General features: G+C 44.4%; 1 protein-coding gene across 3 annotated transcripts in view; it reads right to left on the reverse strand.

The window, feature by feature from the left end:
- The window catches only part of rab24 (RAB24, member RAS oncogene family), a 68,576-nt gene extending 51,016 nt beyond the window's left edge, over positions 1–17,560 (reverse strand). Inside the window, exons 1-2 of one of the 3 annotated variants that reach the window (XM_059990121.1) lie at positions 17,407–17,542; positions 6,198–6,277 (exon numbers count right to left, since the gene is read on the reverse strand). The gene's annotated coding sequence lies outside the window, so the exon portion shown is untranslated. Of the gene's footprint in view, positions 1–6,085; positions 6,109–6,197; positions 6,278–17,406 lie in introns of those variants that run through there. The other 2 variants (XM_059990119.1, XM_059990120.1) reach the window with 2 other exon arrangements.
- Positions 17,561–18,182: the final 622 nt, after the last annotated feature.

The following is an 18,182-nucleotide window of genomic DNA, read 5'->3' on the forward strand; positions in this document are numbered from 1 at the left end:
TCCCGCACTGATATTATTGCGCCACCAAATGGGGCCAAGTTGGGTGGTTATAGTTACTATTCTATATATTTGAGTACGCCCACAAGAAAATTAATCTCAGTGTTATATAAGGAGACATATGTAATTCGATTTGAACTTTAGATTCCAGATTGGAAAATCCCCAAATGCATTACCGTGCTTGACTACAATCGGCAGTTTATCCAACTTTCAGACCAATAAAGACCAAACTACACTAAAGTCCAACCCAATTTTGATTCCCACTCTCTCCCTGGATCTTTCTAAGATCTAGACATTGCTGACTAGATTTATCTTCTTGAATGTCAATTCTTCTGAACAAAGTAACCCCCAGTATTTTTGGGAAGGGAGTTCTAGCGCTTACATCCAGTGATCATCAAAGGATGATAGTATATTGTGTGTCCAAGTCAGGATTGGTGTGGAATTTGGAGGGGTACATGCTCCTGCTGCTCCTCTGTACAGCTGCAGGTTTCAAAGGTACTGTCGGATGAACCCAAGTCAGTGATTGCAGGCATTTTACGATGGCCCTAACAACAGCAAGGGCCAAACTGTCCTGGGCCATCAGAGGGGCAAAGCGTGCACATGCCCATCGAATCCACAACCACTTCCAGGATAGCAGCGACACGCGGCACATGTGGAAGGGCATTCAGGACACCACCAACTACAAGACAGCATCACCTGCCTGTGCTGGATGCCTTCCTCTCAGATGCGTTGAACAACTTCTATGCTCGTTTCAAGGCAGAAAATGACATGGTGGTGAGGAAGGCCACTACTCCCAATGACCAGGTGCTGTGTCTTACTTTGGCCAATGTGAGGAAAACTCTAAGTAGGGTCAACTCATGGAAGGCTGCTGGACCAGACAATATTCCTGGCAGAGTGCTCAGATCACTCTGTGCAGACCAGCTGGCAGATGTTCTCACTGACATATTCAACATCTCCCTGAGCAGCGCCATCGTTCCAATGTGCTTCAAGGCCGTCACCATCGTCCCCGTGCTGAAGAAGTCTTCAGTGTCGTGCCTCAACGACTACCGTACCATTGCACTCACAACCATCATCATGAAGTGTTTCCAGAGGCTCATCATGAGGCACATAAAGACCCTGCTGCCCCCCTCACTGGACCCCCTGCAGTTTGCGTATCACCCCAACCGTTCAACAGACGACGCCATTGCCATCACCCTCACCCACCTGGGCAAAAAAGACAGATATGTTCGTAAGCTGTTCATAGACTTCAGTTCAGCATTCAACACAATCATTCCTCAGCACCTAATTGGAAGGCTGAAACTGCTGGACCTGAACACTTTCCTCTGCAGTTGGATCCTAGACTTCCTGACTGGGAGACCTCAGTCAGTCCGGATTGGAGGCAGCATCTCCAACACCGTCACACTGAGCACGGGGCCCCCCCAGGTCTGTGTGCTTAGTCCACTGCTGTTCACTCTGCTGACCTACGACTGTGCTGCAACACACAGCTCGAATCACATCAAGTTCGCCGATGACACGACCGTGGTGGGTCTCATCAGCAAGAATGACAAGTCAGCTTACAGAGAGGAGGTGCAGCGGCTAACAGACTGGTGCAGAGCCAACAACCTGTTTCTGAATGTAAACAAAAGAGATGGTTGTTGACTTTAGGAGAGCACGGAGCGACCACTCCCCGCTGAACATCGACGGTTCCTCCTTTGAGATCGTTAGGAGCACCAAATTTCTTGGTGTTCACCTGACGGAGAATCTCACCTGGTCCCTCAACACCAGCTCCATAGCCAAGAAAGCCCAGCAGCGTCTCTACTTTCTGCGAAGGCTGAGAAAAGTCCATCTCCCTCTCCCCATCCTCACCACACTCTACAGAGGATGTATCGACAGCATCTTGAGCAGCTGTATCACTGCCTGGTTTGGGAATTGCACCATCTCAGATCGCAAGACCCTGCAGCGGATAGTGAGATCAGCTGAGAAGATCATCGGGGTCTCACTTCCTACTATTACAGACATTTATACCACACGCTGCACCTGCAAAGCTAACAGTATTGTGAAGGATCCCACGCACCCCTTATACAAACTCTTCCCCTCCTGCCATCTGGCAAAAGGTACCAAATAATTCAGGCTCTCACAACTAGCCAGTGCAACAGTTACTTTCCCCAAGCCATCAGACTCATCAATACCCAGAGTCTAGACTGACATCTACATCACTTATTATTATATTGTAATTTGTCCTCTACTGTGCCTATTGTTTATTAATTATTGTACTGCCCTGCACTGTTTTGTGCACTTTATGTAGTCCTGTGCTGGCCTGTAGTCTCGTGCAGTTTTTATATTGTTTTATGTAGTCTAGTGTAGCCTTGTGCTGCCTCACACAGTCTAGTGTAGTTTAGTGTTGTTTCATGTAGCACCAGGGTCCTGGAGGAATGTTGTTTTGTTTTTACTGTGTACTGTACCAGCAGTTTATGGTCGAAATGACAATAAACTTGAATTGACTTGACTTGATACCCGCAACAGGCTCAGTGCAGTATCTCTTTCTACAAGACTAGCAGTTAGGTCCTGAGGGAATTGGAAGCCAGCTGCTTACCACTGGGAGAGGAAGCAACTGAGGAAGACGCGTACTTTTCCTCCATGGCAGATTACAGGAAGGTCTCTATATCAGTATCAGGTTTATTATCATTGGTACGTGACGTGAAATTTGTTAACTTACCAGCAGCAGTTCAATGTGATACATAATGTAGCAGAGAAAAAAATATTAAATAAACAAGTAAATCAATTACATATATTGAATTGATTAAAACATGTGCAAAAACAGAAATAATGTAAATAATGTATATTAAAAAAGTGAGCTAGTGTCCAAAGATTCAATGTCCATTTAGGAATCAGAGGCAGAGGGAAAGAAGCTGTTCCTGAATCACTGAGTGTGAGCCTTCAGGCTTCTGTACCTCCTACCTGATGGTAACAGTGAGAAAAGGTCTTTAATAATGGACACTATCTTTCCCAGACACTGCTCCATGAAGGCGTCCTGGGTACTTTGTAGGCTAGGTACCCAAGATGGACCTGACTAGATTTACAACCCTCTGCAGCTTCTTTCGATCCTGTGCAGTAGCCCCTCCATACCAGACAGTGATGCAGCCTGTCAGAATGCTCTCCACGGTACAACTATAGAAGTTTTTGAGAGCATTTGTTGAGAAGCCAAATCTTTTAAAACTCCTAATAAAGTATAGCTGCTGCCTTGCCTTCTTTGCACTGCACTGCCTACATCGATATGTTGGGACCAGGTTAGATCCTCAGAGATCATGACAACCAGGAATTTGAAGCTGCTCACTCTCTCCACTTCTGATCCCTCTATGAGGATTGGTATGTGTTCCTTCATCTGACCCTTCCTGAAGTCCACAATCAGCTCTTTTGTCTTACTGATGTTGAATGCCAGGTTATTCCTGCAGCACCACTCCATTAGTTGGCATATCTCACTCCTATACGCCCTCTTGTCACCACCTGAGATTCTACCAACGATGGTTGTATAAATAATGGAGTACGATTTGCCACCTTTCTAGCAGATGTCTCAATTACTATGTCTCTGAAGTCCCCCAGATTAACAGTGTCTTCCACATTAAGGTGAGGATGCAAGTACACCTGAACTTCATCTCTGCCAGGTTTTGGAACGTCAGCAGAAATACCCATCTGTATTCAGACTTTTTGTTTCTCATTTGATATTTGGCCTTTTCAACTTTTTAATTAATTGAGGGCTACAACAAAATCGGGCCAAATTGTTGCTTTGGAATAGATTCAAGGCCTCTAGCCTCAGAGCACTTCAAACTGCCTCTTCAAACAAACAGTGATTGCCTTACTGTTCTTCAGTAACAAACTCTGTCCTTGCCTCTTAGTGGAGCGGGACCTTGGATACTTGGCCTATTTTTTGACAGAGTTGTTGTGGTCATTAATGAGTTGCTGAATCTCCTGGCACTCCATCCACTTATCTGTTCTTTAGGGTTTTCTTTGTGCGACCTCAGCCTTCAGCTCCCTGTAGAGTTGCTTCCTTTTCCTTGAGGTGGGTTTGGAGGAGTTTCCAGCTCAGTATTACCTTGCAATATGATTAATCAGCTTCTCGTCTTCATAATTATTGTCATCACACTATACCAGAAGATTTCTGATAGAAAATCCAGCAGTCTCTTCAATGGAACTCATTTTGGTCAATTCCAAGCTAGTCAAAACAACATGAACAGTATGCAGCCCCATTTGTCAGGGATTAACAGATCGGTTGCGAAACACTAACTGAGAAGAGCTTCCATTGCAAGGTTGTTGAGATTTTCAATGTTGATCTTTTTGCAGCAGCATTTCTGCTGATGCTGTTGTTCAGGGTCCAGGTTGACAGAGATAAAGTGAATCATGTGATAGTCAGCCCAATCAACCATCTGCACCAATTCACAATTCCTCAAAATAAAGCTACTTATGGTTGCCTGCAGCAAGACCTTGGCAATATTTAAGCATGGGCTGTTAAGTGACAAAGAACATTCAAGCCACAAAAGTTGCAAACCAAATACCATCTCCTTGACATTCAATAGCATTGCAGACATCCAGTACCTTCACCTTCAATATCCTTGGGGCTACCAGAGGCTCATCTAGACCAGTGATATTAATGCAGTAGCTGCAAAAAGCAAATCAGAAACTGGATATTGTACAGAAATGTAGTAAAACATACTTCATATATCTGGATGAGTGCAGTTCCAAATCAAAGAGTTCACAGGCAAAGCAGTCCATGAGTATACTATCCACCAATGCAAACCACTGATACAAGTGGACAGAAAATGCACTATTCCATCTATATGCTTAATCAATTTCAAAAGTTCCTCCCATATCTCTTATGTTGACCACAGATAATAATAGCTTCAGATGCATGGGAACAAGCACCAGTAGATTCCCCTCCAAGTTGTATACCATCTTGATTGTGGTTGGGTCCAAATCCCGGAAATCCGTATCTAATACAGATGGTCTTCATTAGAAGGACTACAGTAGTTTATCACCCACCTTCTCAAAAAGAATTAGGGATGGGTTATATATCCTTCTATAATAGGGTGAACAGAGTTGAATGCAATACTCTATATGCAGTCTAACCAGTGTTTATTATGCTGCAACATAATTGCCTGAATATTTAACTCAATACCTTAACCATTAAAGGCCATCTTTATCACCCTATGCAGCCACTTTCAAGGAGGCATGGATTTGGACTCTCGCTGTACAGAGATTTCTCTGTACATCAACACTGCCATTAACTCCAAAATGCCTCTTTACACTTGATCTCCCAAAGTGCAATACTTCATATCTGACAGGTTTTAACTCCATATGCCATTTCTTTGCCCATATCTGCATATGTTCTATATCCTGCTGTGTCATTTTAGCAACCTTCCACAATATCCACACCACCACCATCTTTGCATTGTGTGTGAATTTACTAATTCACTCATCAGGTTTTTCATCCAAAATAATAATCACAAATAGAAGTCCCGGTATGAGTTGCCGTGGAATACCACCAGTCGCGGACCTTCAGTCAAAATATCTCCCATTGATGAATACACTGTCATCTAAAGGCAAGCCAAGTTTGAATCCAAAGGCTAATTCAACATGGACCCCATGCAACTTCACCTTCTGGATGAGCGTAACACAAGGGACCTAGACAACAACTGACTAAAATCCATGTTAACAACATCAACAGTTCTATGTTTATCAACTTCTTGAAAAACTCAATAGCCAGTAAGAATTGACTTCTCCCACAAAAAACATACTGACTGTCCCTAATTAGGCCATGGTTTTCCAAAGCTCATAAATCCTATTTCAAAGATTCCTCTCAAAAAGCTTCCTTACTACTGATGTGAGATTCACCAATTTCTAGTTACCAGGTTATCTCTATTTAACTTCTTGAAAAACAGAACAATATTAACTGCTCGCTAGTACTCTGGGACCTCACCTGTGGCTAGAAAGGACACAAATATATTGGTCAAGGCTCCAGAAATCTCATCTCATGTCTCCCTCGGTAACCTGGAGTATATCCCATGTGGCCTAGGGACTTATTCACCTTAACATTCTTCAAGATATCCAACACTACCTCCTTTATCTCAAAATGCCTTAGCATTTTAAGATGCTGCACACCACAATTTCACCATCCTCCATGTCATTCTCAATGGAAACAACAAGGGTCGACTCAGGAAGGTTCATACTGTGACCTGGTTAATCCGAAAGGAGACCAATCCTGACACTGTGTGCCAGACAAGAATGGCTGACTGTCTGGTGTGACAAGCTGTGAAAAGAAATTGGAATCAAAGTTAGTGACAAATCAGCATGTAGGAGGAAGATTGTTGGGTGGCACCAATAAGTGACATATACACACTTCCATAAGTATTGACACATAGTATGCTTTCCTGTGCATGTCTTCTACCAGCTCCTTTATCCTTTAGTGATCCTACCCTCTTGCAAAGTATCTACTTGTTCTGGATGTATAGAATGCCTTGGAGTTCTCTTTAATCCTATTTGCCAAAAGGTTTTCATGGTCCCTCCGGGCTCTCCTAATTCCTTACTGGACTTAATCTTTTTTCCCAAACCTTACTTCCATTCCCTTATTGACTAAATTCACCAGCTTTCTCATAATCCAAGATTCCCTTACTTTACTGTAATTGCCTTCTTTAGTGTGCGTGCCCCAGCCGTGCATGCAGCCTGTTACAGCCGCTCCGACTAGTTTTCTTACTTTTCTAAATTACGTTATTTGTTGTATTTTCATTCTTTCATGGTAACACGTCGAAGCTGCACCCTCTCTAACATGCTGGTGGAGAGTTTTATTCTGGTTTTTAGCACTGGAAATATTTACATTCGGTCACGTCTCATTAGCGGAGCAGCAGTATGGTCGCATTGTTTATTCCAGGGACCAGCTGATCACGCTTCAGCTGGCTGGTTTAGTGAACAGAGCGGTGGATACCCCTGCTGAAATCTGGAGAAAAACGCACAGAGGATGCAAAGGGGGATCAAAAAAAGCGAGGGAAGAGCACCGGGTCGAGACAACGGAGACTTATGGAGAAGAGGAGTTATAAGCTGTGTCTCTCCTCTCTCATTATGGGCAATGTGAGATCGCTGGGTAATAAAATGGACGAGTTGACAGAGCTAGCCAGGAGTCAGAGGACTTTTCGGGAGAGCAGTGTTATGTGTTTTACTGAAACGTGGTTGCACGAGGAGATTACCCGATCAAAACGTTTCCAGAGGGCTTCCAGACCATTCGAGCCGATCAGAATTGCACTGAGAGTGGTAAGTGTAAAGGAGGGGGGCTTGCTGTTCTGGTTAACAACAGATGGTGCAATCCTGGTCATATTACGATCAAGGAATGTGTTTGTAGCCCGGATGTTGAATTTTTTTGCTGTTGGACTCCGGCCATATTATTTGCCAAGGGAAATCTCACATGCAATTGTGGTTGGTGTGTACATCCCTCCCTCTGCCAACCCGACGTCGGTGTGTAAGATCATTCACACCGTCATAGCCGGACTACAAACCCAGCACCCGAGTGCCCTCATTACCATCTCGGGTGACTTCAACCATGTTACCATGGCTAGAACACTGCCCAACTTCATGCAGTATGTGAGCTGTACAACCAGAGGGGAGAGGACCCTGGACTTGATGTATGTTAACTTTAAGGATGCATACAGCTCCTCTCCCCTACCCCCACTGGGAAGGTCAGATCACAACCTGGTGCATCTCAAACCCTGTTACGTGTCTCTGGTGAAGAGTAAACCTGCAACCTCGTGGACAGTGAGGAAATGGTCTGGGGAGGCTTCTGAGGCACTCCAGGGTTGTTTTGAGGTGACAGACTGGCAGGCCCTCTGTGAGCCACATGGAGAGGACATTGATGGGCTCACAGAGTGCATCGCTGGTTACATCAACTTCTGTGTGGACTGCAATGTTCCAGCAAGAACTGTCCTTTGTTATTCAAATAACAAGCCATGGGTAACAAAGGACATTAAGACTATCCTGAACGCTAAAAAGAAGGCATTTAGAGATGGAAATAGGGAGGAGCTGAGGACAATACAGAGGGACCTGAAAGCCAAGATCAGGAAGGCTAAAGGCAGGTATAGCAGGAAGCTTGAGTGGAAACTCCAACAGAATAACATGAGAGAGGTCTGGAGCGCGATGAGGACCATCACTGGGTTCCGGCAAACTAGCAACAGAGAAGCTGAAGGCAGTGCGGACAGGGCCAACGAACTGTTCTTCAACAGATTTGACACTGTGGCCCCTGCCCATCCCCCATATGATTCATCTGTTGTCGGCCCCCAATCAACACGTACTCCACTCTCCCCTCCTACCCCTCTTCACAGCCCTCCATCCTGCTCTCACGACTACACCCCTCCCCCACCTGATAGCACCACGGTGGGCTTCACAGCTGAAGTGAAAAGACAGTTGAAATGTCTCCACCCAATTAAGGCTGCAGGACCGGATGGTGTCAGCCCCAGGGTGCTCAAAGCCTGTGCCCCCCAGCTATGTGGAGTACTTCACCATGTCTTCAACCTGAGCCTGAGTCTCCAGAGGGTTCCTGTGCTGTGGAAGACATCCTGTCTCGTTCCTGCATTGAAGACGCCACGCCCCAGTGGCTCCAATGACTACAGACCGGTGGCATTGACCTCCTACATCATGAAGACCTTGGAGAGACTTGTTCTAGAGCAGCTCCAGCCTATGGTTAGGCCACACTTAGACCCCCTCCAGTTCGCCTACCAGCCTCGACTAGGAGTTGAGGATGCCATCGTCTACCTGCTGAACCGTGTCTACGCCCACCTGGACAAGCCAGCGAGCACTGAGACAGTCATGTTTTTTGACTTCTCCAGTGCATTCAACACCATCCGCCCTGCTCTGCTGGGTGAGAAGCTGACAGTGATGAAGGTGGATGCTTCCCTGGTGTCATGGATTATTGATTACCTGTCTGGCAGACCACAGTACATGCGCTTGCAACACTGTGTGTCAGACAGGGTTGTCAGCAGCACTGGGGCTCCACAGGGGACCGTCCTGTCTCCCTTTCTCTTCACCATCTACACCTCGGACTTCAACTACAACACAGAGTCTTGCCATCTTCAGAAGTTTTCTGACAACTCTGTCATAGTTGGATGCATCAGCAAGGGAGATGAGGCTGTGTACAGGGCTACAGTGGGAAACTGTCACATGGTGTGAGCAGAATCATCTGCAGCTTAATGTGAAAAAGACTAAGGAGCTGGGGGTGGACCTGAGGAGGGCTAAGGAACCGGTGACCCCTGTTTCCATCCAAGGGGTCAGTGTGGACACGGTGGAGGATTACAAATACCTGGGGATACGAATGGACAATGAACTGGACTGGTCAAAGAACACTGAGGCAGTCTACAAGAAGGTTAAGAGCAGTCTCTATTTCCTGAGGAGACTGAGGTCCTTTAACATCTGCTGGATGACGCTGAGGATGTTCTACGAGTCTGTGGTGGCCAGTGCTATCATGTTTGCTGTTGTGTTCTGGGGCAGCAGGCTGAGGGTAGCAGACACCAACAGAATCAACAAACTCATTCATAAGGCCAGTGATGTTGTGGGGGTGGAACTGGACTCTCTGACGGTGGTGTCTGAAAAGAGGATGCTGTCCAAGTTGCATGCCATCTTGGACAATGTCTCCCATCCAGTCCATAATGTACTGGTTAGGCACAGGAGTACATTCAGCCAGAGACTCATTCCACTGAGACGCAACACTGAGCGTCATAGGAAGTCATTCCTGCCTGTGGCCATCAAACTTTGCAACTCCTCCCTCAGAGTGTCAGACACCCTAAGCCAATAGGCTGGTCCTGGACTAATTTCCACTTGGCATTATTTACTTATTAATTAATTAATTAATTATGGTTTTATATTACTATATTTCTACACTATTCTTGGTTGGTGCGACTGTAATGAAACCCAATTTCCCTCAGGATTAATAAAGTATGTCTGTCTGTCGTACTGGAAAAAAACTGTCCCGACTCAATGCAGTTGATCTCTAAACACCACCTACAAAATATATAGACTTGCAAAAAAAAACTGCTGTTCCCATTAACACTCTCTACTTCCTGCCTAACACTCTTACAATTTGCCCTGCCCTAATTTAATACTTTCATACTTATCCTTATCTATAGCGACCTTAATTTTTAAGGAGTAGTGATCATTGCTTAATAAATGTAGATGTGGTCAATGGTTGGGAAGGTTTACTCATGATGGACTCGGCGTATCCACTACTTATTGTAGGATTTTCTGTTCAAGGGCACTAGTGTTTCCATACTAAGCTGTGATGCAGCCAGTCAATATACTCTCCACTTCTATAGAAGTTCATCAAGTTTTAGATGTGATGCCGAATCTCTACATACTCCTGAAGGAGTAAAGGTGATGCCATGCTTTGTTCATAATTGCACTCACATGCTGGGCCCAGGACAGGTCCTCCAAAATAACACCACCAAGGAATTTACAGTTGCTAACCCCCTCCATCTCTCACGAGAATGGACTTCTGGCTTCCTTCACCTGAAGTCAATAATCAGCTCCTTAGTCTTGCTGACATTGAGTAAAGAGGTTGCTGTAATGGCACCACTCAGCCAGATTTTCAATCTCCCTCCTATAAGGTGATTCATCACAACTTTTCATTCGATCTACAACAATGGTGTCATCTGCAAACTTGAATATGGCATTGGAGCTATTTAGCCCCACAGTCAAAAGTGTAAAGTGAGTAGACCAGGGGACTAGCAGCAGACAACCTTGTGGTACATCTGTGCTGATGGAGATTGTGGAGGAAATGTTGTTGCCAATTCAAACTGATTGGGGTATGCACGTGAAGAAATCAAGGATCCAATTGCAAAAGGAAGTATTGAGGCCAAGGACTTGGAGCTTATTGATTCGTTCTGAGGGGGAGAATGGTATTGAGTGCTGAGCTGTAGTTGATAAAGAGCATTCTGTCGTATGCATTTTTGCTGTCCGAATGTTCTAGGGTTGGGTGAATAGCCAATGATGGCATCTGCTGGTGCTCTGGTCAGCAAATTGCAGCAAATCTAAGTCACTTTTCAGGAAGGAATTGATACGTTTCATCACCAATCTCTCAAAACACTTCATCACTGTGGATGCAAGTGCTACTGGGTGATAGTCATTGATGCAGCTCTTCCTGGGCACCAGTATAATTGAAGCCTGCTTGAAGCAGGTGGGTACCACATACTGCCAAAGCGAGAGGTTAAAGATTTCAGTAAATGCTCCAGCCAGCTGATCAACACAGCTCTTTAATACTTGGTCAGGTATCCCATCTGGCCAGGATACTTTTCATAGGTTCACCCTCCTGAACGCTGTCCGCTCATTGGCCTCAGAGACTGAAATTATAGGATCATTGGGAGATCGTATCTGGATCTTCTGTCTTTCTTGGTTACCAGACCTGAATGCCCCGATGTGGTTCTCAGCAGACTGTGGATCTCATGTTTCATCTAATGCTACCAATTGGGAAAAACTGAATGATTTTGTGGGGACACACCCGTCTACAGCTGTTCTAATAAAGTCTATTACTACCATAGTATATTCATTCAGATCCAGATGAGCTCTTGGAGATGGCCCAGTGCACTGACTTCAAGCAATCCTACGGTGGCTCCTCTGCCTCACGCAACCACCTTTTTGTTGTAATCTCTAGAGCTTTGCCCTTTGGTCTCCGCCTATATGCAGGTAGGAGGACAGCCAAGTGATCCAACTTACCCAGATACAACCAGGACATGGAAAAGTAGGCATTTTTCATCTTAGTATAACAGTGGTCTAGTGTGTTGGGACCTCTGGTGTTACAGATTATATGCTGATGGTAATTGGGCAAGGTTTTCTTAAAAGTTTGAGAGTTCATACCTCCACCTCGTTTCAAGTTTCAACCACCAAGTGCAAAAATATGCTCCTCAAATCTCCTTTTCTGCCTTTACTTATTATTCTGAGTCACAGAAACCTTGGCCAAGGAGGTAAGTGCCAATCTAGGCCCCTTATAAATTCGTATGCCAAAGAAAACAAATCCAGCCTATCCAGTCGCTCTTCCTAACTGGAATGCTTCACCTCCGGCAACGTCCTGATAAATTTCCCCTCTACTCCCTCCAGTTAAGTCACATCCTTCCTGTAAAATGTGCAGTCGTGGTTCTCCAGCTATAGCCTAAATAATGATTGTGATTATGCCTACAAAAGCATGAAAGTACATACCACCAGTCTCAAGGGCAGCTTCTACTCCACTGTTCTAAGACGACTGCATTTTATTTACTGGGATACATTGTGGAACAGGCCCTTCCAGCTGCGCCGCCAGCAACCCCTCTTTTTAATCCTAGCCTAATCGTGGGATAATTTACAATGATCAATTAACCAACCAACTGGTACGTCTTTAGACTGTGGGAGGAAACCGGAGCACCCAGAAGAAAAGCCACACAATCATGTAAAGCACAAACTCCTTAGAGGCAGCAGCGGAAAATTGTAATTGTAGTGTGGATTCAGTTCACCAAGTAACACAACCTTCAGCACGTGACAATGCGGGAATGTTTCCCTAGTAAAATAAGATGGACTCTTGACCTTACAATCTACCTCATTATGACCTTGCAACTTCTTGACTACTTGCACTGCATTTTCTCTATTATTGGTGTTTTTATGCTGTATTCTGTTATTGTTTTACCTTTTACTACCTCAATGCACTGTATGAGTAGCTGGGTTGGTGGTGCAGAGGTCACTCTTTGTGGAAGGACTAAGTTCAAGCAGCTGCTCTCCATTGTTCTGGTGGGAGGATGTTTTTGAAATTCAAAGATTTATGTGATTACAGGCAGTCCCCAAGTTACGAACGTCCGACTTACGGACAACTCGTACTTACGAACGGAGGGAGGAGAATGCTGTCCGTCATTTTAAGTTGGATAATGATGCCGTCCGCCATTTTAAGTCGTTGCCTTTAGCACTGTATTGAGAGTATTTGGTTTAAATATTTCTTAGCAAGATTCACCCTGACCCACCCCCACCTTTTCCAGTCAGCACCGTCCCCACTTGTCCCATTTAACACTTCTCAGTGCAGGTGGACTTCAGGACCCAGAGCAGCACAAGAACCACTGCTGCTGCTGTATTTTTTGTTAAATTAAGTGCGATCGTGAACAATGGCCAGATCAGAAAAGCGATCAAGTCAACTAGTTCCTAAACAGAACTCCAATAGGCCAATCAGACGGTTCACTGCTGCTCAGCGATAAAATCTGCAGTTTTCTGTTCCGTTGATGGAAAACAATCGTTATTGAAAATAAAGTGGAAATAATAAGGCAATTGGAAAGAGAGGAAATGCCATTGGTCATTGGAAAAGCTTTAGGCTACAGTTGGTCAACGATCGGAACAACTTGAAAGGATACAGGTGAAGAATAAAATGAGAATAATGGAGCACGTGAAAGGCCCTGCCCTGATGATAGCTACAATTATTACTAAGCAATGCAGTGGTTTAATTATTGAAATATATACATTTCTTAAGTGTTTTATATGCATAGAAAGGTAAAATATATACTATGCACTAAGACAAATGTTTAACTAAATGACACTAAAGACTGGATGTACCTATTCTGACTTACGTATAAATCTGACTTAAAGATGGGCTCAGGAACGGAACTCGTTCGTAACCCGGGGACTGCCTGTATTGAACTGTAGTTCATATTGCTCTTTTTGATTTTCTGGCTGTCATCTTCCATGTGGGTGATCTGTTCATTTTTTTTTGTGCAAGGGAGGGGTTGGGGGTGTGGGATTTGCAAGTTTTGTTCTTCCCCCCCCCCCCCTTTTCGTGCAGGGAGGTTGATATCTTTTCTTTCAAGGATCCCATGGTTTTTCTGTATTTCATGGCTATCTGGAGAAGATGGATATCACAGTTGTATTGTCCATGCATACTTTGACAATAAAATGAACCTTTAACCCTTTCTTTAAAATTTTGAACAGTATGCAAGACAAACTTTTCACTGTTTCACAGTACAGGTAACAATAAGAGCCACTGCTTAGACCAAGAATACAGGTGGCCCCCATTTTTCCAACGTATGCTTTACGACAGCTCACTGTTACGAAAGACCTACATTAGTACCTGTTTTTGCTAACCAAAGCAGATTTTCGCTTTTACAAAAGAAAGATGCCCGTTTTATACGCGTGTTTACCCCGAGAAAGACTACAACGATCGTGAAGCCTTGTGCGGGCAGTTGTGTGCTCATGTGGGTACGTGCGTAGGCGTGTACGTGCTGATTTTTTTTCTCCAAATCGATTTTGGCTCACTGTCTTCCTGATTTTTGTAAGTGAAACTACATCGTACATACAATATTTCTACTTTATATAGGCTGTATATTTATCATATCATTCTTGCTTTTACTATATTTGGTATGACTTGGTAGGTTATTTTTAGGATCTGGGAACGCTCAAAAGTTTTTCCCATATAAATTAATGGTAATTGCTTCTTCGCTTTACGACATTTCGGCTTACAAACTTTCATGGAAACGCTCTACCTTCGGATAGCGGGGAAACCTCTATTGTCAATGTTGTTTTGTGCCTGTCCCTCTGATGCAGCAGAATGTTGGTTATAACAAGACTGTGCTACAAGTATTGTGTCAGGATTCCTTTGGACTTGGTCTATTCCTTACATGCCAAATACAGTTTTCCACATTCTTCAAAAAATTCTTTAAAACGTACCTTCCTGCCAAAGAGTTTCTGCCCAAAATGTCAACTGTACTTTTTTGCATAGGTGCTGGCTGGTCTGCTGAGTTCCTCCAGCATTTTGTGTGTGTTGCTCCCCTAACTGTCGTGTGGATTCAGTGCACCTTGTAACAGTCTTCAGTGTGTGACAACTCGGAGAAATGCAGGGACTAGAACCAACCATTATGTTGCCTCCTTTAACAGATTATGGCCATTAACTCTATCAACCTGGCAGGACTGGGGAGCATTCTTCTTAAAATCAGCTACTCATTGAAATTAGTTTCCTGCTTATCTTGATGCTAAACAACAAGGCCTACACAATGTTACTAAAGACTGCTATCAAAGGCTGGATTACTGAGAAAAGCATTGGGCAATCTGTCTCACCGCAATGCCACACCTCCAATAAAATTCCCGAAAGAGTGAAGCTAATTTTCAGAACTAATTAGCAATTGTTCATGTGACAAACACTCCAGAGCGAAGATCACAAAAATCTCGGTGTGTAGACAATGCTTGCCTACGTGTGCTTGAATAAAGCACAACACTCAGTATTAACAAAACAAAGGTCCTTTACCTTAGTTAAGCAATACCAACCTCAGACAATAAAACTTTGGAGATAGAAAACATGAACCACCATCGGCAAAGGCAGACATTAATGATTAAATTCATGACCTCCTTCATATTGCCAGCATACACAAATCAATTGAGAAAAACTCTACAGTATGCATGAACGCAAACAGCTCGTACGTGAAGTACGCCACTGCCTGCCTAGCATCAGTGATCCCTGCCCTCTCATATTCTTCAGAGACCTGGATCACCTACAGTAGGCCTACAAAAGATGCCACCTTCACTGGAAGCAAAAGCAAAGCAACATCAATGTCCAACATCCATGGCATTGAGGACCTAATTACACTGAATACACTCCAGTATTTTCTGTTTTATTTCAGTTTCTCAGTATCTGAATTGGCTCTGATGGATAAACATTATTTGCATACCAGATACCGGGTTCCCAAAATGGAAACAGAACATAGAACTTAGAAAATCTTCAGCAATTACAGGCCCTTCGGCCCAAAATGCTGTGCCGACCATTTAACCTCCTTATAAAGCTGCCTAGAATTTCCTTACTGCATAGCCCTCTATTTTTTTTATGCTCCATAGTGTGGTTATCATTCAAGAGGTTATTAAATGAAGAGAAAATATCCAAGGTTGTACTCTAAGCTTCCTCGGAAAGTGTAAATACCTCACCGATTCTCTGGTCTGTAATCCTCAAAAGTGGGGGGGGGGGGGGGGGAGATTGGGGACGATTTTAAGAATAGTCTGTGTACCTGGAGCACATCAATGGCATTACAGCAGACCACTTCACAAATCATGCACACAACCACCTCCTCGGCCTTTTGTGGAAAGGTTAGCAGTTCCCGCATTTCCAATTGCAGATCTTCCTCACCTTCCAAAGCTGTGCTCTTTTCCAGCATTGTTCCAGCATGCAAGGGAACATCCTGTCTTTTTGTTTGCACAGCAATCTGTCTTAAAACATTCTCTCATAAACCCCCCCCCCCCCAATGAGGAATTCATATACTTTATCTCAAAGATAGATATATCTAGTTAATTCCTTTTTTCCCACTTCCCTCTCTACATTAAATCTAATGTGCCAACACTTATGAATTGGTTTTCTGCTATTGCCGACTATGACGATAGCAACTGAGTAACTAATCACGGTATGCAAACTACTTTAGTGAGGGAAATGTTTAACAAGTCAAATATCACAGGAATTCCAATCTCCCTTATATGCCCATGATAATGGCCAGTTCTCTCCAAGTACTGTTCTCTATCTTATATGCTACCATCCACTCAAAATGTTAACCTAACCCTCTGTCCATACAAACTACAATCTTGCTCTTCTATAATGCTTTATAATCCTCCAAGTTTATATATGTCTTTAAATCCTTCCAATCAAAATTTTTGCCCTGCCTTGGCTGATCCAGCCGAAATAGTTACCCATTTCTTGCCACCTTTAAAATTGACTACTCTGGCACATACCTCCCTTACTCAGCTCTCTACACCCAAATTAATTTAACTTTGCTGGCCTCTACCCCCATGAGAAAAGTTCCATTCACCTGTACTTGTCAACGTTGACCGGCTGCTCAATTAAGCCTGCCTCACTGCCATTGTTTATAAATCACAGAAAATGAAACAGAAAGGATTTAAAAACCCTTTGCTAACTGCTATCTCCAGCCCGTAAATGCGAACGTTCAGTAAATGGGCTTCCGCTCATTCCAAAATGAAATCACTCCATCACTATTGTCCCATTAGGACCAACAAGATCGGCACTTCCTTCCACTCTTTACTCAGATTCTTGCCATGTTTCAGTCACCCGCTCATTGAAATAGCACCGACACTGTAAAGCATCTGGGTCTAAGTAAATGCGGGTTGTTGATGGGTCCGTCTTCCACCAAAACAATTCGAGCACAAGGAACTCTGTGGCAACCCAAACCACATAGGTTTTCCAGCCGAGTGCATGAGGTGCTGCAGAACATCAGGGTTCCCATCCGACCACCATCCACCGATTCCTCACGAGTGTCATGACCATCCTGACCCCTGCAGAAGGCTTTCACTTGAGGCGCAATAATCAGCTCAGCCTCGCAGCTGTGTGACCGACCGCTCTGCTGCTGCTGGAGCGGGCCCATCGTCTCCGGACGGAACACCCCCACGCCAGCTGGACCCCGCCGCCGTAACACTCACCTTCACCTCCAGCACGGTGTCGACGTGCCGGAGCGAGCGGCAGAGGCGCAGTCCTCGGTTCCCCGCCCAACGAAACACAAACAGAGGCAGGGCCTCGCACACGGCGAGGCGGGGCTAACCGTGACCGGAAGTTGCGCAACTCTCCCGGCGGGAGGACACGGCCGGCGCTGTTCCGGGAATAGGCGGGGCTGAGGTTCCAGCTCACGTCATCCTGACGTCACTAGGGCGGGAGAAGTTGAGTGAGAAATAAACTTTACATGGTGGAGGAGACATTTCAGTAACTTCAGAGGTATTTTTTAATCTTCGTTTCGTCACGCGTATGAAGCCTGTACTCCACTCCAAGGTGCCGCAAAATTTTGAAGCAAAACCATACCACGACGTGGACCCCGTAATATAGTGACACCTTTATTGTACTACTGTGACACTGTAATTTCCTTTGGGATCAATATCTATCTGTTGCGCTGCTTTGGAACATTACCGAGCCTACACTGACCATGGCCACTTGAACTAATCCCGTTTCGATCAACATGCTCATCAACTAGTTGCTCACGGAAAACTATACGGCGGCCAATTAACTTATCCATCTGGTATGTGGGGAGGAAACACATATATTCATTAACTCGACAAATGATCCTTGAGCCGCTCAGTTCCTCCAGCAGTTGGGGTCACATTACCATGCCGATATTAGCTAATTGAGTGTTACATCACACTTTATGTTTAACTATTACAATATGTATCAAATATGCATGCCGTCTCGTGTGATTCTTCTTTAACTG

Source organism: Hypanus sabinus, chromosome 15, assembly GCF_030144855.1.
Source record: "Hypanus sabinus isolate sHypSab1 chromosome 15, sHypSab1.hap1, whole genome shotgun sequence".
Classification (NCBI taxonomy): Eukaryota; Metazoa; Chordata; class Chondrichthyes; order Myliobatiformes; family Dasyatidae; genus Hypanus; species Hypanus sabinus.